A 19,791-nucleotide genomic window follows, 5' to 3' on the forward strand; every position below is an offset into this window, starting at 1 on the left:
GCGAAGCTGGGATGCTGCCACGATTGGTTGCCTTGGATGTCCAGGTCCAACAGGTGTCCTACTCGTCACAGCATCCCCATTTTGCAGAAAGCACACCGCAGCTCACTGAGGTAACAGGATGATGGCCAGGTGCACTCTGCGCAAAGTCACATCTGCCACCCAAGCCTGGTTGCCTGGCTGGCTAGCAAATGGCTAAGCATTATTTTCCATCCCACAAAGCATTTGGAAACTATCCCTACACTCTGAATTTTGAAATCTATTTAAGCTATCCTCTTATAAGAAACATTAAAAACAGGTGGCACGACTATTTTTTAAAGCATGGTGTCTTCCTTGACAAATCCCTTCCCCACTCACTTCCACCTGCACAGACTTTCACAATGTTCTGCACTCTCTCAAGATATCTAAAATCTTGATGTTTTACAAGGAGTGAGCAAAGTCATAATGCCAGGAAACAACCACAATAAAGGAAACAAGGATATCCAGCAGCAAACAGTATTTTTACTGCCAAGTCATTATAAACACCAACATAAGATAGATGATTGAGTAAGAAACTCTGAAAACTAATCATTTCTCAAAATGACAAAGGCATTCAAGTTAAAAGTTAATGCAAGGTAGCCAGTACAGACTACAAAAGTCATGCATGCACTGAGATTCAGATTTTAAAAAATTGAAGCCTTAAAAAACATTTTGGCAAAAAGAAAGGGTACCACACCTGCGCAGAGCTTAGAATCTACGATCCCCCCAAATTTTAACCAAATGCCAAGTCAGTCAACATCCACCCTGAAAACATGAATGAGACACTCTCATCTTTGTTACTCCCCTTCCCTGCAGGCCTCTGACACATGAGCTGCTGACATGTCTTTCCCATCTGCAGTGTCCCACAGTATGCTCCCTACTAGCTTCTGATGTCCCCACAGGATTGGAAGCCCAGGAATTCGGCTTGATCAATGAAGTTAAAAAGAACTCTGTGCAGTCCAGCCAAGTGTCTGTGATAGAATGTATCACCTCCATTCTCTTAAAATGAGAGAAAACAGGAAGGGGGCATTTTTTTTTAAGGTTTTAGCGCATATATTAAAAATTATATTTTGTTAGGTCTGAGCCTTCAATAGAATATGTTTCATATGAATATGAGCCTTCAATCAAATTATGTTTCATCTCCTTAAAGTGGTATATGGGCAATGTAATTTCTATGGTTTGGGGACAATTCCCCAGGGAGGTAAATAAAAAGTACCAATTAACATGCTTGTTAAAAGTAAAGACTCAACACAAATCACTCTAAGTAATAGTGCCGTGTCCTGCGTCCTGACTCTTGGGTTCACCTAGTGCCTCTCCCTGCAGAGAACTACTGACATTCACTAGAGCCTGAAAATCGAGTAAGAAAGCTTCCCATTTTCTGTTCCTTCATAACATGATGGCTAACTCCTGGTTGGAAAGACTTAAAGGTCAAAGACTTGAAAAAAAAAAGGGGGGAGGGGGGTGGAGAAAAAAAAAACAACCACCAAAACCAACCACTGGGTCTCCAACCAGAATGAGTGGTTAATCCAACTGGCAAAAAAAGGAGGTTTCTACATTAAAAGTGCTTCTAATGAGGAACTGCTGAGCCACATTATACTGGAGAATCCATAAATGTCCGTCCCTAATGTCACCAGCTAGAGGAATTTTAAAAAATGCAATGCTTGGATGGAGTGGCAAAGCTAACCCGGCGGGCTGAAGTCAGAGAGGACGCGTGCCCCGCATCCCTCTCCCTTCTACATCCCTACAGATCCGGGCGATACCGACCCGCAGTTACATGCAACGCTGGCAGCGCTCAAGATGCCATCTGATGCTGAGAAAGTAGTGGTTCAGCAACACCAGGCGGCTCTGTGATGCTACAATAACCACGCCGCAGCGAATGGCGAACCCGGGGCGCCGGCCGGCGAGACCCCGAGCCGCGCAGGACGGACCCCGGAGCCCGCGTCCCTCCCCACTTTCCAGGTGGCGAGAGGGGATGACTTTGCGCGTCGCCCCTTCTGGACTCTTTCCCCCGGCGCTCAGGCGACCAGGGGCACCCGGGACGGAGGAGGGTGACTCGCTCCCACAGAATTTCAAAAACCTGGAAACCAAGCATTTTTTGGCCAGCGGAGAAAATAAGCGTGGCCCACCCCGCCGGCCCGGCCGCGCGCAGCCCGTTTCCAAGTAGAGAAAGAAATAGGTGAGAAGCCAGACCCACATTCGCCTTCCCCCCGAAAGTGGCCTCTAAGCCCCCAGCCAAGGACGCGGGGGGCAGCGGCGGAGCGAGGGGGCACTTTTCGGCCGGGGCGCGGCGAGCCGGGTCCTCGCGCGGCCCGGGACGGCAAGGGGCGGGGCGGGAGCCCGGGGGGCGCGAGGGTCCCAGACGCGGCCCGGGAATCGGGCGCAAAGTTAATACTTACGGAGTTTGGCGTCGGCGCCGCCCCCGCAGGCCGCCCGGAGGGGCGCTGGGACGCGGCGGGGCCGGGAGTCCGCAGCGCGCAGCCCGGCCGGCCTCCCCGAGCGGCCCCGGCGGGAGGCCCGGGCTCCCCGGCGCCCGCTCGGCGCACCTCCCGGCCGGCGCTCGGGGAGCGCGGACGCCCCCGGCGGGGCGACGGGACGCGGCGGGTCGGAGCCGGGCGCCCGGGCGCGGCGGCGAGCCTGGGCGAGGAGCGGGCGCCGGGCGGCGGGGCGCGGGCGCGGGCGGCGGCGGGGCGCGGGCGGCCGGCGCCTCTGGGCGGGGGCCGGCGGGGCCGGGCGCGGCGGGCGGCTCCGCCCCTTGGCCGGGCGGCGGGCGGCGCGCGGGAGGAGCGGCGCGGGGGCGCCCCCTCGGCCGCCGCTCGGTGACAGCGCCGCTCGCCGGCCGCCCGCCGCCCGCAGCGCCCTGGTAACGGAACTGGGCCGCTGCGCTGCATTGTGGGAGGGCGAGGGGCGCCCGGACCCCGACCCCGGGCCCGCGCGCGGGGACCGGCCGCGACTCTCCCGGGAGTGAACCGTGCCAGAGCCCGGCGAGAGGCTGGCCACACTGCCCTCTACGGTCACCCCAGAGGAGAGGCTTGCTCCTCAGAGGCGCGCGCTTACACACACACACACACACACACACACACACACAGAGGCGCGCGCTTACACACACGTACGCACGCGCCACACAAGCACCACACACTCCACACAGCACACTCACACACGCCACACATGCACCACACACTCCACACAGCACTCTCACACACGCACTCACACGCCACACACTGACACACTGCACATACACATGCCACACACTCATACGCCTCACCCTCACTACACACGTGACACTCGCGCACTCACACACACTGCCCCCACCCGAGCGGGAATTGCAGCGTCTGGAGTGGCCTAGGACCCCTTAGCAGCGGGCAGTGACCGAGGAGCAGCAAAGCACGAGGGAGGGAGTCAGACGTGAGTAACCACGTTTAGCGAGAGCGGGGTTCACCGTCACACACACACGCACACGCACACACACACCTTCACATGCAGCACCTGCCTGGCCCAGGAGGGAAGCCAGAGCGCTGGTCTGAAAGCGCAGAGGGCCTGGTCCTGCCACCCGTGACAGTCCAGCTGCGGCAGAGGGCAGGCCTGGTCCCGCTGGGGCGCTCGTGCCCACCTTTCAGCCCTGGGGAGCCCACTGACTGGGGTTGAAGGTCATGGCTGAGGGCAAGGAGCCTTCCAGTTGTAAACTGCCCCTTTGAATTCTCCAGACACTCTTGGGTTTTTCTGGCTTTGTTTTTAAGCCTCCACACCAGAGTATTAATTGGGAACCACAACTTGTTAGAGCTTATCTGACTCTGGTTTGTTTGTGTTCAGTTTGGGGTTTAAGACCTTTTGTTTCTCCCTCTAAGTTTTTGTCCTTGAGTTCTCACACAATTCATTACTTCCACTACCTGGCAAGTGAACTCAGAAGAGAGGGAAGACCCAAATTTGGTTCATGGACCTTGAAGGGTTCTCTGATCCCATTGAAAACCTGAGGGAATTTTATTTAAAGAGTGCTTTGTAGATCTTCCCTTAACCCTACTAGAATTGTTGTAGAGCAACCCCGATACAAAACGGGGTGCCTGACTGTGGGTCCTCACCCGCGCGCTTAAAAGGACTTATCAATGCTCTGTTGCAGGCACACGCGAAAGGTTAATAAAGGTTTATTTACAAGGGAAGGGGAAATGAGGAAATGTATAGTTCTGGGAGAAAAGTGGGAGACAAAGTTTTAAATGCGTCCTACCCAATCCGCAGATCAGGAATCCCAAAATGGCGCTCTCAGAGTTGGCCGCCAGCCAGGAGCGGTGAAGCCAGGAGGCGAGCGATCACGAGCCAGAGACCCCAAGGCCCACATGTTTGGTTTTTATATCCAACCTGGCTGCCCAACTCCACCCTCAGGTCCCAGCCACCCTCCCTTGGAGGTGATGGGATTTGTCTTTCCCAATGTCTTGATGGCTTTAGTCTGGAGTGGGGGTGGGGTCCACAAAGCCTGTATGGGATTAGCTCAGGACATCCTTTCCCCCTAACAGAATCTTGGCAAAGGAGTTTTCCAGAATTCACAGAACCTTTCTTAAGCCCTCATTCCCACCTCGCCTTCCACTCCACTGAACACCAGTCACCACCTGATTCAGGAAAAATTTAATACCCATTTTGTGCCCTCTGGGGCGTTTGCCAACACTGACCTCTCCTTTCTCTATAGAACTTTCTCCCCTCCCACTGTGGAGGTCTTGAAACTGGATTATGAAATAGCAGACTGGGGTATGGCTATTGGTAAACCAACACGCAGGACCTGACTGTAGCAGAACCTTTCTCTAGTTTCGCTGGTCACCTGGAGGGTCTTGATGATTTTATCACTCATTCTGAGGTGAACTGGCTGACTGACTCAAGACAACCAACTCTCTTGTGACTAGCATTTAAGTCATATGTGATTGAATCACCATGTCTGTGATATAGCCAAAGCCCTTGCTAGCACCCTGGTAAAGATATCCCTTCCTCAAAAGACAGCGTGCCTTCCTGGTGGCTACAGAAGCCATTTGCTTCCATCTGGCCCTGGATAGGAAAAATCTCTTTCCTCATGTCAACCCCATGTGGTTAATGTAGTCTTCCGTCAGTGTAGTACAATTTGTTTTAGACTTTTAGCTATAATCACTTCCCTATTAAGCCTTCCTGATGTCTCACCAAATGTCCTCTTGATGGGACTTGTAAACAATCCTTATTTCTGTTTTCTAGTTATATTCCCAGAAAGTAACCTAAATAAAATGAGTATTTATGCTCCGTGATCTAATCAGCTTTGATTAAAAAAAATCAATCTGGGAGGATGGATTCAGGAAAGCAGGGATTCTAAATGGGAGAGATTGTGGACTGGATGGCAGTGGACTGTACAGGAGGGCCAACACCCAGAGATACAGGAAGTAAGGCTTAGTTTCCTTTTGCTACTGTAAACAGATTACTAGAGAGAGTAGCTTAAAGCAATAAGAATGCTTTATCTTATAGTTCTGAAGGTCAGAAATCCTAAAATGAAAATGTTTTCCATCTGGAGGCTTGAGGGGAGAATCCATTTCCTTGCCTTTTCCAGCTTCTAACTGCCACCTGCATCCCTTGGCTTGTGGCCTCTTCCTTGTCTTTAAGACCAACAGCTTAGCATCTTCAAATCTCCTTTTTTCTCTCTTTGTAACCTCTTCATGTTTGGCAGAATATCTCCTTTCCCTAAGATAGGCAAAGAAGATAGGAACTGATGTAGATATAATTCTTTATTATCTAGCTCCACTTATCTTTCCTCCTCTCACCCTACCCCTTCCCCCACTCAGAGTGCACTCAGTTTTCTAACCCTAAAAACAGAACTCTGGACCACTTCCCATTTCTCTTACTCAATTACCCTGAAATTGCTTGTTTATTTGTAGAAGACTCACTATTCTCCCACAAGGCAGGCACTAAGTTGTATTTGTCATTGTATTCCACATTCCTGGCACAGGGCCTGGCTCACACTGGGAGCTCAATATTAGTTGAAATCACAGTCAAATGAGTTAATGACAATATAAATGGAATAAACAAATGCCGGCTATTCACCTGTTATACTTTATCTTTGATTTTCTTTTTCTATAACTACCTAAGTTATTCTTCTTCTTTGATTAAAAGCCATGATAGAAAAAATAGTTAACTCTGATATTATGCTAGGTTCTAAAATTACAAAAATGAGTCTGACTTAATCTCAAACACCTGTGACTTCACATTCCGTCTAAAGAAACATGCTAACAAAAAAGAAAACAATGCTATTTGCTATTCTTCTCCCTTGCTCCTCTTCTCTCTTAGTAACACAGACCTGATTTTGTGCCCAGTGAAAAATTTCGTTTCACAACTTTCCTTGCAAATAGGGGTGACTAAGTATAGACTTATGGTATATGGATGTAAGATGTTGTGTGGGACTTTCAGGAAAATTCTTTATTTGAATGTCTGGTGGTCAGTTATTGGTAGGGATTATCCAAACCCTATTTCCGACTGGAATATGGATGTGATAGCTTGGAGCTCCAGCAATAACTTTGTGACATCAAGACTATCTTGAAGCCCAAAGTCATATTTGATAAGGAAAAAAGAGCAAAATAATGAAAAGAGCCATCATTGCAACCCTGAACACCATACCTTTTAATGGTTTTTCTTATATGAGAGAAAAATAAGAAGTTTCTCAATAATAATAAGTTACTAACTGACACACAAATATTTATTATATAGCAACTTTAAAGGTCTAAAAGAAGGGTATATAGGGCCTCCCTGGTGGCGCAGCGGTTGAGCACTGGGTTGCAAAGCTGCCCAAAGCCTCTGCAGCGCTGGTTCGATTCCCAGCTGCTCCCCAGCCACCGGAGGAGGGTCCCACATGGTGCGCAGACCTCTCCTGCCACCCGCTGCTCCCCTCAGCAGTGTATTTCGTCAGTCTGCTTGTTCTGCTCCCCGCTCTGGCTCTGGTGAATTCTCTCACCCTCCGCGCGCTTCTGACTGTACCCAGTGCTTGTATAAATAAATAAATAAATAAATAAATAAATAAATAAATAAATAAATCTTTATTATAAAAAAATAAAAGAAGGGTATATAAAATTCTCTTAGTGTACATTTGAGGAAAGAGTGAATTTTGCCTGGAGAAAAGGGGGAAGGTTTCGCAGAGGAAGTGACATTTTTCTGGGCCTTAAAAAGTAAGTAAATGTTTAGTAGAAGTTAGAGTGAGAAGATTGAAAAGAACATTTCAGATTAAATAGTGTAACACTGATACTGAATATCATTTTTGTTTGTGATAAAGTTGATGAATTTGGAAAAATAAATAGATGATAGTTTTTTTAAAAATGTTTTGGTATGATTAGGAAAGGATGATGTGGTATGGAGCACTGGAAATCATGAAAAAAATTTTTTCAAAGATTTATTTATTTATTCATACAAGAACTGGGGTATAGGCCAGAGGTGTGGGGGGTGAGAGGATTCACCAGAGACAGAGTGGGGAACAGAACAGGCAGACTGACTGAAATACACTGCTGAGGGGAGCAGCACGCAAGTCAGGAGAGGTCTGCTGTGCCACGTGGGTTAGCTCCCTGGCTAGGGATCAAGCTCATGCCTCTGTAGCTGGCAATAGCTTGTTAGTGCTGAGACTTTAACCCCTGTACCACCAGGGAGGCCCAAATCATGAAAATTTTTAAGAGTTAAATAGCAGGAAGAATTGGAAGGAATACTGATTAAAGGAAATATTATGATGATTATTTATATGTTGGCCTTCATATTCTTTTATCTTATTTTTTTGTAGCCTAAAATATTTTCTCCTGTATAATTCTTTCTATTCAATCTAATGTTTTATCACTTCAAAAATTTGTACAAATGAGTCCTTCAGAGTTATTCAGTCTAATCTAACCAAGTCTTTCATTTAGTCACTGTTACTGATAAATGTGGAAGGAAAAGAAAAAAAAGTCATATATCCTGTTCTTTTTAGTATAAAGGTGTGGTAAATATGTAAATATGGTATATTTCTAACTAAAGAAAGATCTTGTACACACACTGAAACACTACAAAGGTCTGTAACCATTGTAATTTATTTTCATGCAGTGTGAAGGGGCTTTTAAAAAACAACTGATAGTTCTCAGATTTTTTTGAAATTACTCATTTGATGATAATTTTTTTAACAAAATAGTTTAATTACTAGCTCATAAAAAGCCTCTTGAAAGACCCTCCAATAATTTGATGGGGCAGGATGATGATGATGAGTTTGTTTTGTTAAACAAATAAAGGACAATATGGAAAGTAAATAAAGCATAAATTGTAAGTGAAAATGACAACCAGTCATACCAAAAGTGAGACATCTAAATATATTTAGAAATAGTATTTAAATTATGGTGAGGTCCTTATTCAACTGGAAGTTTTGTCTTGTTTTGTTTTGTTTTTTTTAAGAGGTTAATCTCATGAAAATTGAAAAGTCTTGATTCTTTTATTATTGTCCAGAGGAATGGATGTAGTCAGCAGAGGTTAGGTCTGGGTGATTCTACAAGAGCCTTCACGAGAATCAGTGTATGGGGAGAAAACAGGCATTGGGCTGCCTCATGACACAAGTCTGCATCTTTGTAAATATATGCAGTAAAATCTGGTCTGCAGTGCCTTCTGGCATCCTGCATGCCACGCAACCATCTCCCTCCACTTCCGCAACACTCACTTGTGGTTTATAATGATGCCTTTGATAGGACTTCTGAATCATAGCAGAAAGATTAAATTATGTTCTTCATGTATTTAATTATATTTTATTAATCGCAAACTGGAAATCCAATCTGATTTATAATACAGTTAGATTAATCAGAACTTCCTTATCAGGGACCAAACTACCCACAATGCAGAGTTTATAGTTCATGAGGGGAAAAAAGCAACAAAAACATTAACTGATTAAAAATGTGAGATTTATGTAATCATAGCAAGAGCAATTATGACATAAGAATGTGGAATCATTCAGACACATTTTAAAGAATCAGTAATAAATGCTACATACTAATTCTTTTTTAAGATGGCAAATTTTGTGACATTTATTCATAGCTAATTCTTTTAATAAGCATAATTCACATTTTGTAGTAAGAGAGAAATTACCTTAGTGTATAAATAAGCAGAACATCCTTTGGGATTGGATAGAATGAGGTCTGGTGTTAGGAAGACAGTGGCATAGGCTCAGGCATATTATGCATTGATTGGGTTAGGTGTCCAGATTTGGTTTAGGCTCCTGCTCCTTATGTCACCTGTGGTTTCCCTAAAGGCATTTCTGGAGACAGTAAATACAGGGAATAATCATGTGTCTTAGGTGGGCTTCCCGGAAAACGGAGCCGAGGACAGGGATTCTTGTATAAGTGACTTCTTGCGGGCATGTCTGAGGAGGCATGAGTGGGCTGCTGCAGACCAGGGGGTTAAAGCTCAGCCTTGCCCGGGCCTGTGGGGAACCCTAGAGTGGAACTGCAGCAGAATTGGCCTTGGGACAAGGATGCTGAACATTTCTACCCCACTGTCAGTCACTCATTAGGTGCGTGGTCACTGCCTGCCAGCCCAGCATGGAAGCCTGTTTGACCCGGGGGCAAAGGTATTTTCTCTGAGAGGGCAGAGCTGCAGCTAACAGCCAACCTCCTAGCACTCAGGGGCACCAGGCCAGGAAGGGGTTCTGGGTAGAAAGCACTGCCCAGTTCAGGTACCACTAACTGTGGGTAGAGCCCAGCCCAGACACTCATGACCCTCTAACCACTGAAGTCACTGCTGACAGTACCCCTGAGGCCAAGCACCACACCTGAGTCATTTCTAAAGGAAACTGTTGAGACTGCAGCTAGGGGGGCAGGGAGCATGTCTCTTCTACGGCTGCCCTGGCAGCTGGTGTTGGCTGTAGAACTGAGGCAACTAAGCAGGGAAGGAGCTGAGAATGCTAGGAAAATTGAGGGTTGATTTAGAAAGACAAGGATGAGATCAGAGTTCCTTTGGGTTAAGATTTCTGTCTGAGCCCCACTTGCCAGTCTCCCCCTTTCTCTTCCACTGAGATAGACCCTTGCCTGTCTATCTCTCTTCTGCTAGCACTCTTAGCTCCCACTGGGATTTCTATCATCCCTGGCCTACCCTAGAGGGTTGTCTGTCTTCCTCCAGCAGCTTTTCACCACTCTTCACATAACAAATATTTCACTGCAGGGTCTATGACCTTATCTGATAGTTCGACAGACAGGTGTGGAGAGAGAATAGAGCAAAACTCCTTCCATGGCCTTCCCCTTTCTAAGTTGAGCCCGAGAAGCTGAGCCCAGGATGGGTGCTGCTGTCGGGTCTTTTGCGAAACAGACACCCTGTTGCTGAACCACCTACATTTCAGAGCATCAGGAGGCCATCCTGGGAGGTGTGGGTGAAAGCTCTGTGTGTGGGGGGGGATGTGGGTATGAAGGAGGCAGACAGCTCCAGGGATACAGGAGAGCAGGGTGGGGGACGTGTGCAGGACAGGCCAGCTGTGCTTGGTGTTCCCTCAGCAAGCCTGGGGCATCCTTATCTTCCTTCCCCACCCTTCACCAGTCCAGACCTTCCCTGAAAATGCCATTTCAGACTAATGGAAGATACACTGACAACTGAGAGTGGGTGGGTGTGGAGCAAGGACGGCAAGATCCTATCTACTATGATGATGAAAGACAAGACAAATGTCATTTTTTTTTTTTTCCTAATCTGGAGAAGAAGTTCCCTTTACCCTAAGTCCAGGGTACAAATAAATGACTCCAAGAATTACTGATACTGAAATTATTGAAGTGCTATCACTTTAATTGAAATCAGCAACATCTCCTGATGGCCCGCTCAAATCAACAAGGGGTGTGGGGTGGCCCCAGCAGCATACCCACCTGGGTGTTGGGTGGCATATTGGAGAGGTGGGCTTGTTCAGATGCGATGGCATCCTTATTCCATGCCTGTCACCTTCCAGGAGATGCCCTTCCCTTCCTGCTGCCACCCTCAGCTCCCATGGAGATCTCAATCTTCCTGACCTGTGCCAGAGGTAAGGCTGTGTATTTAAGAAAAGCACTTTAAAGAGCACTAAGACCCTTGTCTCGAAGAGGTTGGAACGATACTAAGACAGGTTTTGGTTCAAGTTCCTGACTCTGCATCTCACTAACTGAGCTGCTGTGGACACATTCCTTATGTTCTCTGACCTTGGTTTTCTTACCTGCAAAAAAATAAGGAAGGGAGAAGGGAGAATGGTATCAGTAGCACACAGAGAGTCATTGTGATTAACTGAAATATCAGTTGGTGCCTGGGAGGTAAGTGGTATCTCCTTTCCTCACCTTCCTCCTCTTATTGTTGTCATTATTATCTGAAGTATTGTTATATCTGCATGCTCTTATCTAAGAAGATATTTTCATCAAAATGAAGAATTACAATCTTCTGTGTCAATATACTCAGTGCCAGTCACTGTTCTAAATGCTTCTCAAATCAACTTTCAAATACAGCAACTTACTGGGCCAAGTACTGTGATTATATCCATTTTATACACTAAAAAGCCAAAGCATAGAAAGATTAAGTAAATATTCTGAGTTACATCACTTGGTAGTAGAAGAACTGGGATTTGAACTCAGAAATGCTGGCTTCAAAATCTGCACTCTGCCTCTGCAATATGTAGTTAAAGAGTGAGGATCAAAAATTGCTGAGAAAACACAGCACCAAATTGGTACAGGTTCATGGTGAAAGATCAAAATGGAACTACAAATTGAGGTCTTGGGTAGGCAGGTCCTTCCACCTGGGGCCCAGAGTGTAGTGGAGGGTTGGCAGAGTAGGGATCTCAGGCCCAGCAGCATCTAAGCCTCATCGGCAACTGTGCCTAGCAAAGGAAGTTAACCTGGTATTTTGGAATGACTGGTAAGTTTTTAAATTCAGTTTACAAGCCAATTGGAATAATAACCCATTGATTACTGTGACCAAGGTAGCTGCCTGTTCTCAAGGATATTACTGGCCTTATGTGCAGATAAGGGCCCATCCTAGAAACTGGTCCCATGACTTCTGGGGCACTGACTTTAGCTTTGTGACGCTGACGCAGCCCTTTGCCCTCTCTCCCCTCTCCAAGATAGAGTGAGCGGTAACCTCAGCACTGACTGGCATACCTGGCTACTATGGGAGGCCCCTTGCCTCTTCTGCTGCCCCTGTGTTTCCTCCAGGAGGGGAGGCCATGCTGTCCTCATGCACCACATCTAGCTCTGACATTCTGAATTTATGGGTCACAACTTAAAACAATTGATGCCATTGAGGGAAAAGAGACACTGCAGAATTGGCTTGCTCCAGCTTCTGATAATAACCCAACAACAGTTCAGCATCCCCCCAGAACTCCAGGAAAAAAAAAATGTAGGGAGACTTTAAGATAGATTTGTACCAGAGCATGATATAATACTGCTGTTTTGTACAGTATTATGTGACTTCACTCTTCTCAAGCCATTCTCAGTGAGAATTGTGAGCTGTTAGAACTTCCTAACTAGCAATGGATAAAGAAGCATAAACTGGGCCTTCCCTGATGGCACAGTGGTTGAGCCCTGGGCTGCGAAACTGCCTGCAGTCTCTGCAGCTCTGGTTCGATCCCCGGTCACCAGCAAGAGTCCCACATGGCGCGCAGATCTCTCCTGCTTAGCCCACTGCTCCCTTCAGCAGTGTATTTCATCAGTCAGCCTGTTCTGTTCCCCACTCTGGTTCTGGTGAATTCTCTCACCCTCCTGCGCTTCTGACTGTACCCAGTGCTTGTATAAATAAATAAATAAATCTTAAAGGAAAAAAAAATTAAAGAAGCAGAAACCTACTGGCAAGTCCACGTGTGAACAGCAGATGTGATAGCTGAGTAAACTAACAACCCTGGTGCAGTCCTCCCTGATTCTAGACAGAAATCCACAGTCAGGTCAGCCCTGGGTCATTTCAGAGAGTAAACTGAAAAAAGGAACTCTTTCTTCTCCTCCAGGGAGAGACATTTTTGGGTTTTGTGTTTTAAGTTATTTTTTTTTAAAGATTTATTTTTATATTTATTTATCCAAGACCTGGGGTACAGGCCAGAGGCGCAGGAGGGTGAGAGAATTCACCGGAGAGAGTGGGGAGCAGAACAGGCAGATGGATGGAAAATACTGCTGAGGGAAGCAGCGGGCGAGACAGGAGAGGTCTGCTGTGTATCTGCTGGGTATCTCCCTTGCTGGCTGGGAATTGAACCCATGCTGCAGAGGCTACGGACAGCTTCACAGTGCTGTGCTCAACCTGGTGTGCCACCGGGGAGGCCCTGTTTTAATTTTAGTACCTGATATTCCCTAGTGAAGTGTGGGTTAAGAGAAAAACATCATGTGTTGGAATCCAAATGTCAGAAATTCATCCAAGATGGAACCCTTGGCCATCCTTGACCCTCCTCTCTTGTAATGAAAGAACAATCATGATTGCACTATGGGGGTCCTTGTTGGTCTAGTCCTGTTTGGCCATGTGGGGCAGGAGCACGTAAGGTGATGAAAAAGAATTATTAGAAAACACAATTTTTTTATGTTAAAAAAATGGAAGCAAGCAAGACAAAATGAAACATCGAAACTAAAACTCTAGACCTTGGCAATCAACCCCCAGGTTTGAGTTCCATGCAGAAGAGGGAAACCTATGGGCCCCTATGGTAGCAACAGCCAGGGCAGGGGATTTTATATAATTTCTATCTTTCCAGTAGGCTGCAGTTGGGAAAGGGAGGATGTGGTGATTTGGAGGAGGAACTACTTTACACATAAATATTTTACTGTGGGTGATCATGGACTTCTTTGGGATATAATTTAGAGCTATTGCATACATCACATGAATGAATTAAAATTAAAATTTCTAAAATTGAGAGATAATTTCCTAATTTCTTAATATAGGCAAAAGATAATATAGGCAAAAGAGAGGACGCATTGGGAGGTAAAATGGGTTTAGAAGAGGTTTGACAGGCATCAAATATTGGATTCTAATCCTCCCAGGGAGTGGACATCTTGGAGTTCTTTTCTAGTCTTGCAAACCCAGCAGCCAGTTCAGGAGTTACTAAAGTTATGCAAGGTGCTTCTGAGTCTTTATGTTAGATAAAGAAAAAGCAAATCAATGCACTTTTTGGTCTTCTTATAAGACCTGAGTCCAAGCAAGGACAGTTGTCAAAAAGGTAGAATATTTGAAAAAACATATTGACATCTGCTAATGCTGTTTGCCATTTCTTTTATTCTTTCTTTACCCTCCTGGCTAACCTAACCCTGCCCTCGAGGGCAAGAGAACAGTACAGGCGCTTGGCTCCAGGCCAGCAGTGAAGTGGTAGATTAGTTTCTATAGTGGGGGTGGAGCTGGTGCTGACTTTGGGCACTTTATCTCATCTGTTTGGCCTCAGTCTCTGCATCTGTAAACAAGATGATGAGTATCTGCCAAATAAAGTGGTTGAAAGATGAATTCCGTCTACCCTATACTAGGCTCCAACTCAAATAAGCCTTTATCCCTAATCTTTCTCCTGAAACCAGAGGTTGGAGGTCCCATCTCCATGTGAGCTGCTTTCCCTAAGAGGGTGTCTTGAGGTGGGACTGTTATAGGACAGGGAGAGGGTCAGCCCAAGCCCCGCAAACCTGCCTATTCTAAATGGGTTCTGCCATCCGCCGCATCAACACAAAACATAGGAGACTTTAATGGGAAGGAACTTTAATAAAACTAGGAAACAATACAGGTAAGGCAAAGAGTCTAGTTTCTAAATGAAGCACCCAAAGTTACCCGTCCCCTCGTGGGTAAAAGTCCATCCATATGGGATTGGCCCAGAACAAGGCCCCAAAGCCTGCTACAAGTCTAAAGCATCTTCCAGTGGGGACCCACAGAAAAGGGTCACAAACAACTGGACAAGCCCGGAAGGAAAAGAGCAAAATCAACATCAAGATAAAAGCTGCCATTGTCACCTCCCCACGGGTCTCACCCACATCTGTGTCACCTAGTCCACGACCCAAAGACAAGCGCAGTTTCTTCACGTGTCTCTAGGCTCTATGTGCCTCCTCCAGGTCTCCTGGCTCCATGCTGCTTCCTTCCTCAGTCTCTTCTGCAGCTTCTCCTCTTCCTGCTCAGCTCCACCCTCCCTTGGGAGGGGCAGGGAACCTCCCCCTTTCCTGGGGACCACCCTGTTACAGGACAAGGAGTTGGTGTGAGTGAGACACCAGCCTCTCAGGCCCTGGTGATGGTTCAGAGACGAGTTCCCGTTACTGAAGCTCCCGCCAGTGAATGTTAGAAATGTGCTCTTCATGTCCTTGTTTGCTTGGGTTTTGATTTTTGTTTTTTTGGTCCATTCTACTGAAAAACATCCTCATTCAGCAGTTACTACTGCAGATGAAAGTACTGGCAAACCAGATCTCTAAGTTGTCATTTAAAAAAAAATCAGTATTTTACTTGAAGTCAAGCCAAGCTTGTCTTTATTGTTGTGAACATGACTCTGTAGCAGGCAGAGGCTGATAAGAGAGTACCAGGTGAGAGTTTCCTTGGTGATGACTGAATGCCTGCTGCCACTTTGTAAAGCTGGCTTGGGGTCAGGTTATACAAGTCACGTGGCAGGTTCTCAGACACTGTAGAGTTGGGCCCAGAAATTTACTGGCCACATCCTGTAGCCTCCCACCCAGTGATGCAGAGCAGCTGTGAGGGACCCATCCTTGCAGAGCAGCTCAGCACCAAGCAGTACTCCTACCATCCTTTGGTCAGTCATCCACCATCACTGCATGACTGAGGAGCACCCTGTGTGCCCTATGTGCACCCCCAAGCTTGCACACTCTAAACAAGTCCCGGCATCTATGTGCACAAAGGCAGAGCAGATTCTTAGTGTGAGAGAACTTTACTAGAATCAGTGTGTATACAGAGAGAAGAGGAGAAAATTCTGAATGAAACACCCCAAATTAGCCATCCCCTTGTGAGCAAATGCTCAGTCAAATAGGGTTGGCCTGAAGCTGGGCTGCTGAGGCCCAAAAGCTTGCCACAAGTCTACAGCACAGTGGTGGGGAACCATGGAAAGGAGTTCTGAAGGGGATCTAAAGCAGTTTCCAGATAGCTGGGACAAAAGGAGACACCACATCAAGATCACGGCTGCCCTTGTCAGCCTCCCCACATGTCTCTCACCCACGTATCTCTTTCACGCGTCCCTACAAGTTTCTTCTCCTGTGTCTCCTTCCTTGTCTCTTTTCCAGTAGTAAAGGGTGTAAGCTGGGCTACAAGAACAAGAGGAAGCCTCTCTTCTATTTTAGCCCACCTTCCTTCCCTGTTACCTGGCTGCTCAGCTGTGTCCCTTAGTCCCCAGTAGCTGGTCCAAATTGACAGCTTGTAAGTGTGGGCGGGGAACATGCACCTCCCCTAATATCACCATCCCTGACAAAGTACCCGAGCCCGGCACAACTGAGACTGGTAGGACTTGAGTTATACAGCCTGTGGAGCTGGCAGGGTAGAGCTGTTCTCCTGCAGCCCCTTCCATTTCCAGTCAAGGAGCCAAATCCAGAGATGCCCAGTGATCTGCTCAGGGCAAGGTAGCTAGACAGTGTGGAGTGAAGACCCAAGACAGGGCACAGCAGTCACTGGTTTTTATTAAACAGCACCCATTTCTATCCCTTGTGTCATCAACTTTTATGTCTTTTGCAAGCTAGTTAACGATGCAATAAACTGGAATAAAAAAAGAAACCATGAGCGAAATTGTGCCAGCATACTGGAGGTTATATTAATATTCTCTAAAATCACAAAAAAAGCATTTAATGAAGTAGTTGGCAGCCAACTGGAGAATTTGTTTCTTTTCAGAAGGTGCCTTCATTGTCATAAGTTAAGGAAATCTTTGTTGTGCTTTAAAGGTTGGGCTGGAGATACCCAGGGTGACAGTGCTTTGTGCTAGTACCACCCTTGGACCAAGTACTGCTTCAAAGGCAATTGGAGGCTGCTTTAGAGTGGCCTGTAATCATGGGAGGTACATTTGTTTAGAGAGAGAAAAAGCAGGCACCCTGGGTGAGCATTTCTACTCCCCCCCAACCCCCACCCTGCAGCCAGGGAGCAGCCAGGCAGAGAACAGCCTCCACTGCATTGAAGATGCAGGACTTACCCTCCCATCAGGCTGCTTGAAATTGCCTTTTACTCAAGACAAAAGATTTTCCTCATTTGCATTGCAGTGTTTTCCTTTCCTTAATGTTAAACCATGAACTTCCCTTGTGCCGATTCAAAAATTAAAAAAAAAAAAAAAAGAAATAGAGGTCAGTCACTCCCTACATTCTTTCTGCTCCAAACATTCCTTCTCTACACGTGGCCTCTGGCATGCTGCTTCTTCCAATTCACAGCCCTCATTGCAGCGGGAATCAAATTCCTGGCTGTCAGGCCAGGGACCATGCCATGCCAAGTGGTTCTCATCCTTCTTCAAGCACGTGTCAGTGTTGGCTCCTTGATCCCACCCTGCCCTGTGTTTGTCCCCTGCTTACTTCTTCCTCAGTGTACCCATGGATGTGAGGCTTGTGCACAGCAGATGCTTTCTGTCTGCCCTCTGCCTGGTGGGTCTGCAGAATCCTCTCCTCCTCTATCTTCATTCATTATTTTGTTCTCAACCCCCCCCCCCAACCCGTCGTGCCTGACTGGTCAGCAGATGCATTTTCCTTGTGATAAATCTTGAAGAAGGAAGAAGCAAAGTCCATGTGTGTTAGTGTGTGTTCTCACTGAAGAACCTCTGCCAGATTTCTTTTGAAAGTGACTACATTAGCAAGTTCATTTCCCATCCTCCATTCATAGCCTTTTCTAAGGAATCTTATTTTCCTTCTTAAAATATTTTAAAGTTATTTCTAGCTAACCATTCTTTTCCTTTCGAGTGCCACAATGCACCATTGTCTTCCATTCCTTTTCAAGGCAGATGTACTCCAAGGAGGTAAATGGGCCTTTTGAAATAATTTTGGAACCTGGCCGTTTTTAGAACATTGTTTCTATGAGAAAATAAATCCCCAGCTTTTATAGGACATGATTTATTTCTTTTTTTCTTTATTTATTTATACAAGCACTGGATATAGTCAGAAGCTCAGGAGGGTGAGAGAATTCACCAGAGCCAGAGTGGGGAACAGAACAGGCAGACTGACGAAATACACTGCTGAGGGGAGCAGCGGGCAAGTCAGGAGAGGTCTGTGCACCATGTGGGACCCTCGCTTGCGGCTGGGGATCGAACCGGCACTTCAGAGGCTGTGGGCAGCTTCACAGCCCAGCGCTCAACCACTGTGCCACCAGGGGAGGCCCAGGACATGATTTATTTTAAGTTGGGTATTTCCTATATGTATTTGGTAACAAAAAACATTTTTGATGTGGTGACATAAAATCAGAGACCTGCCTTGGTTTTTACTGAGTTGATTGTTTTCTTATGTTTTGCTGTGTGTGTATAAACAGTCTAGCAATCTGGAAATGCACATGCTTGGTTATTTATAAAATTTTTGACAAAGACTGCAGTTGTCCACTGTTTCTGTTCTTCCTCTTTTCCCCTCTACGTATTTTCCTGTCTTCCTTGTAGCTCTGTGTGGCTGTGTGACTAAATACTGGCCCACAGACTATCAGTACGTGCTTTGAGGAGGTTCAGCCTCCTCTGCTTTGGAAGCTGCCCCTGGTCCAAGACTCCCATTCTTTACCCCCTCTTAGCCAGCTGGGTGGCCATGACCACAGCTACCCTAGAAGCCACGGGTAGTTCCCCAACTGACTCAGCAGAGCTTCCCAGCAGGTGAAACACTGGCCTTGGCCTGAACCTGGGAGACAAGCAAACTTCATTGTCCCTGGAGCCACTGGCTGTCAGGCGCTTTCTTTTTCACAGCAGCTTAGCCTACTCTACACTACAGCAATTCTTTTACACAGTGCCCTGTTGTATTTGATCTCAACATGCTGAAGGATCAAACTAGATGAACAAAAAGTGATTTTCTTCAGAAAAAAAAACTCTAAACATTTTCAACTGCTTTCATTTGGTTCTGATAGTGAATTTCTGTCTATATTAAGACATTGATAAAGCTAATTTAATGTTCCATTTAAACATAAAAATCTACCATAATTTACCAAAGCCAGGCAAATAGTTATTTGAAAGGAGAAATATGTTCATTCTATCTATTAAAGGAGCACAAGTTAAAGAAGACCCACCTCAACAGACATTTCTTTGATATAATAAGCCATGATAATCCCATTTTAATTAGGGCAAAATTCTGCGTATGACCAAATGCATTCTCAAGAAGCAAGATTCTTCAAAGATTATGTGATATAATAAAGAATAATAAATTCTTCAAAGATTATGTGATATAATATAATGTGATATAATAAAGAAGAAGCATAAAACAGGGTTAAAAATCACTCAATCTTAAAAATAAGCATATATTGGGATGAGGGTGGACTATATCTATCTGTGGTTTCTATTTTATACTCACAATTGGTGTCATACGCAATGCTATTTCTTAGTTGAATATATTTGTTTCTGTGTGTGTTGGCATAAAACATGAAAATTAAAATGAACTAAAATTAAAATGACTAGCTTGCAGTTAACAAAACAAACATATGGACTTTGAACTAAGTAAGAGTGAGTTCATTTTTCATAATCCTAGAAGAGGTAGGAAAAAGGAAAGAATCTATGCTATTAATAACCTCATGAAAGCTAAGTGAATATTATATTGCTCTCAGCAGAATTCAAAACTCTGATACTGTTACAGGGCCTCCTCGTTTGATATAAAACGGGTTGCTTGACTGTGGGTCCTCACCTGTGCACTTAAGGGGGACCTAAACTGCAGGTACACACAAAAGGTTAACAAAAGGTTTATTTACAAGTCAAGGGGAAATGAGGAA

General features: G+C 45.8%; 2 protein-coding genes across 4 annotated transcripts in view; one reads left to right on the forward strand and one right to left on the reverse strand.

The window, feature by feature from the left end:
* The window catches only part of RASSF8 (Ras association domain family member 8), a 116,364-nt gene extending 113,901 nt beyond the window's left edge, over positions 1-2,463 (reverse strand). Inside the window, exon 1 of the mRNA XM_037514203.2 lies at positions 2,412-2,463. The gene's annotated coding sequence lies outside the window, so the exon portion shown is untranslated. The remainder of the gene's footprint in view (positions 1-2,411) is intronic.
* Positions 2,464-2,971: 508 nt separating this feature from the next.
* Positions 2,972-19,791, forward strand: part of LMNTD1 (lamin tail domain containing 1) — a 361,980-nt gene continuing 345,160 nt past the window's right edge. The window contains exons 1-2 of one of the 3 annotated variants that reach the window (XM_054696350.1): positions 2,972-3,417; positions 10,925-10,996. The gene's annotated coding sequence lies outside the window, so the exon portion shown is untranslated. The remainder of the gene's footprint in view (positions 3,418-10,924; positions 10,997-19,791) is intronic. The other 2 variants (XM_054696346.1, XM_054696356.1) reach the window with 2 other exon arrangements.

This window comes from Talpa occidentalis, unplaced genomic scaffold, assembly GCF_014898055.3.
Source record: "Talpa occidentalis isolate TD23 unplaced genomic scaffold, MPIMG_talOcc4v2.1 talOcc4.16, whole genome shotgun sequence".
NCBI classification, from domain to species: domain Eukaryota; kingdom Metazoa; phylum Chordata; class Mammalia; order Eulipotyphla; family Talpidae; genus Talpa; species Talpa occidentalis.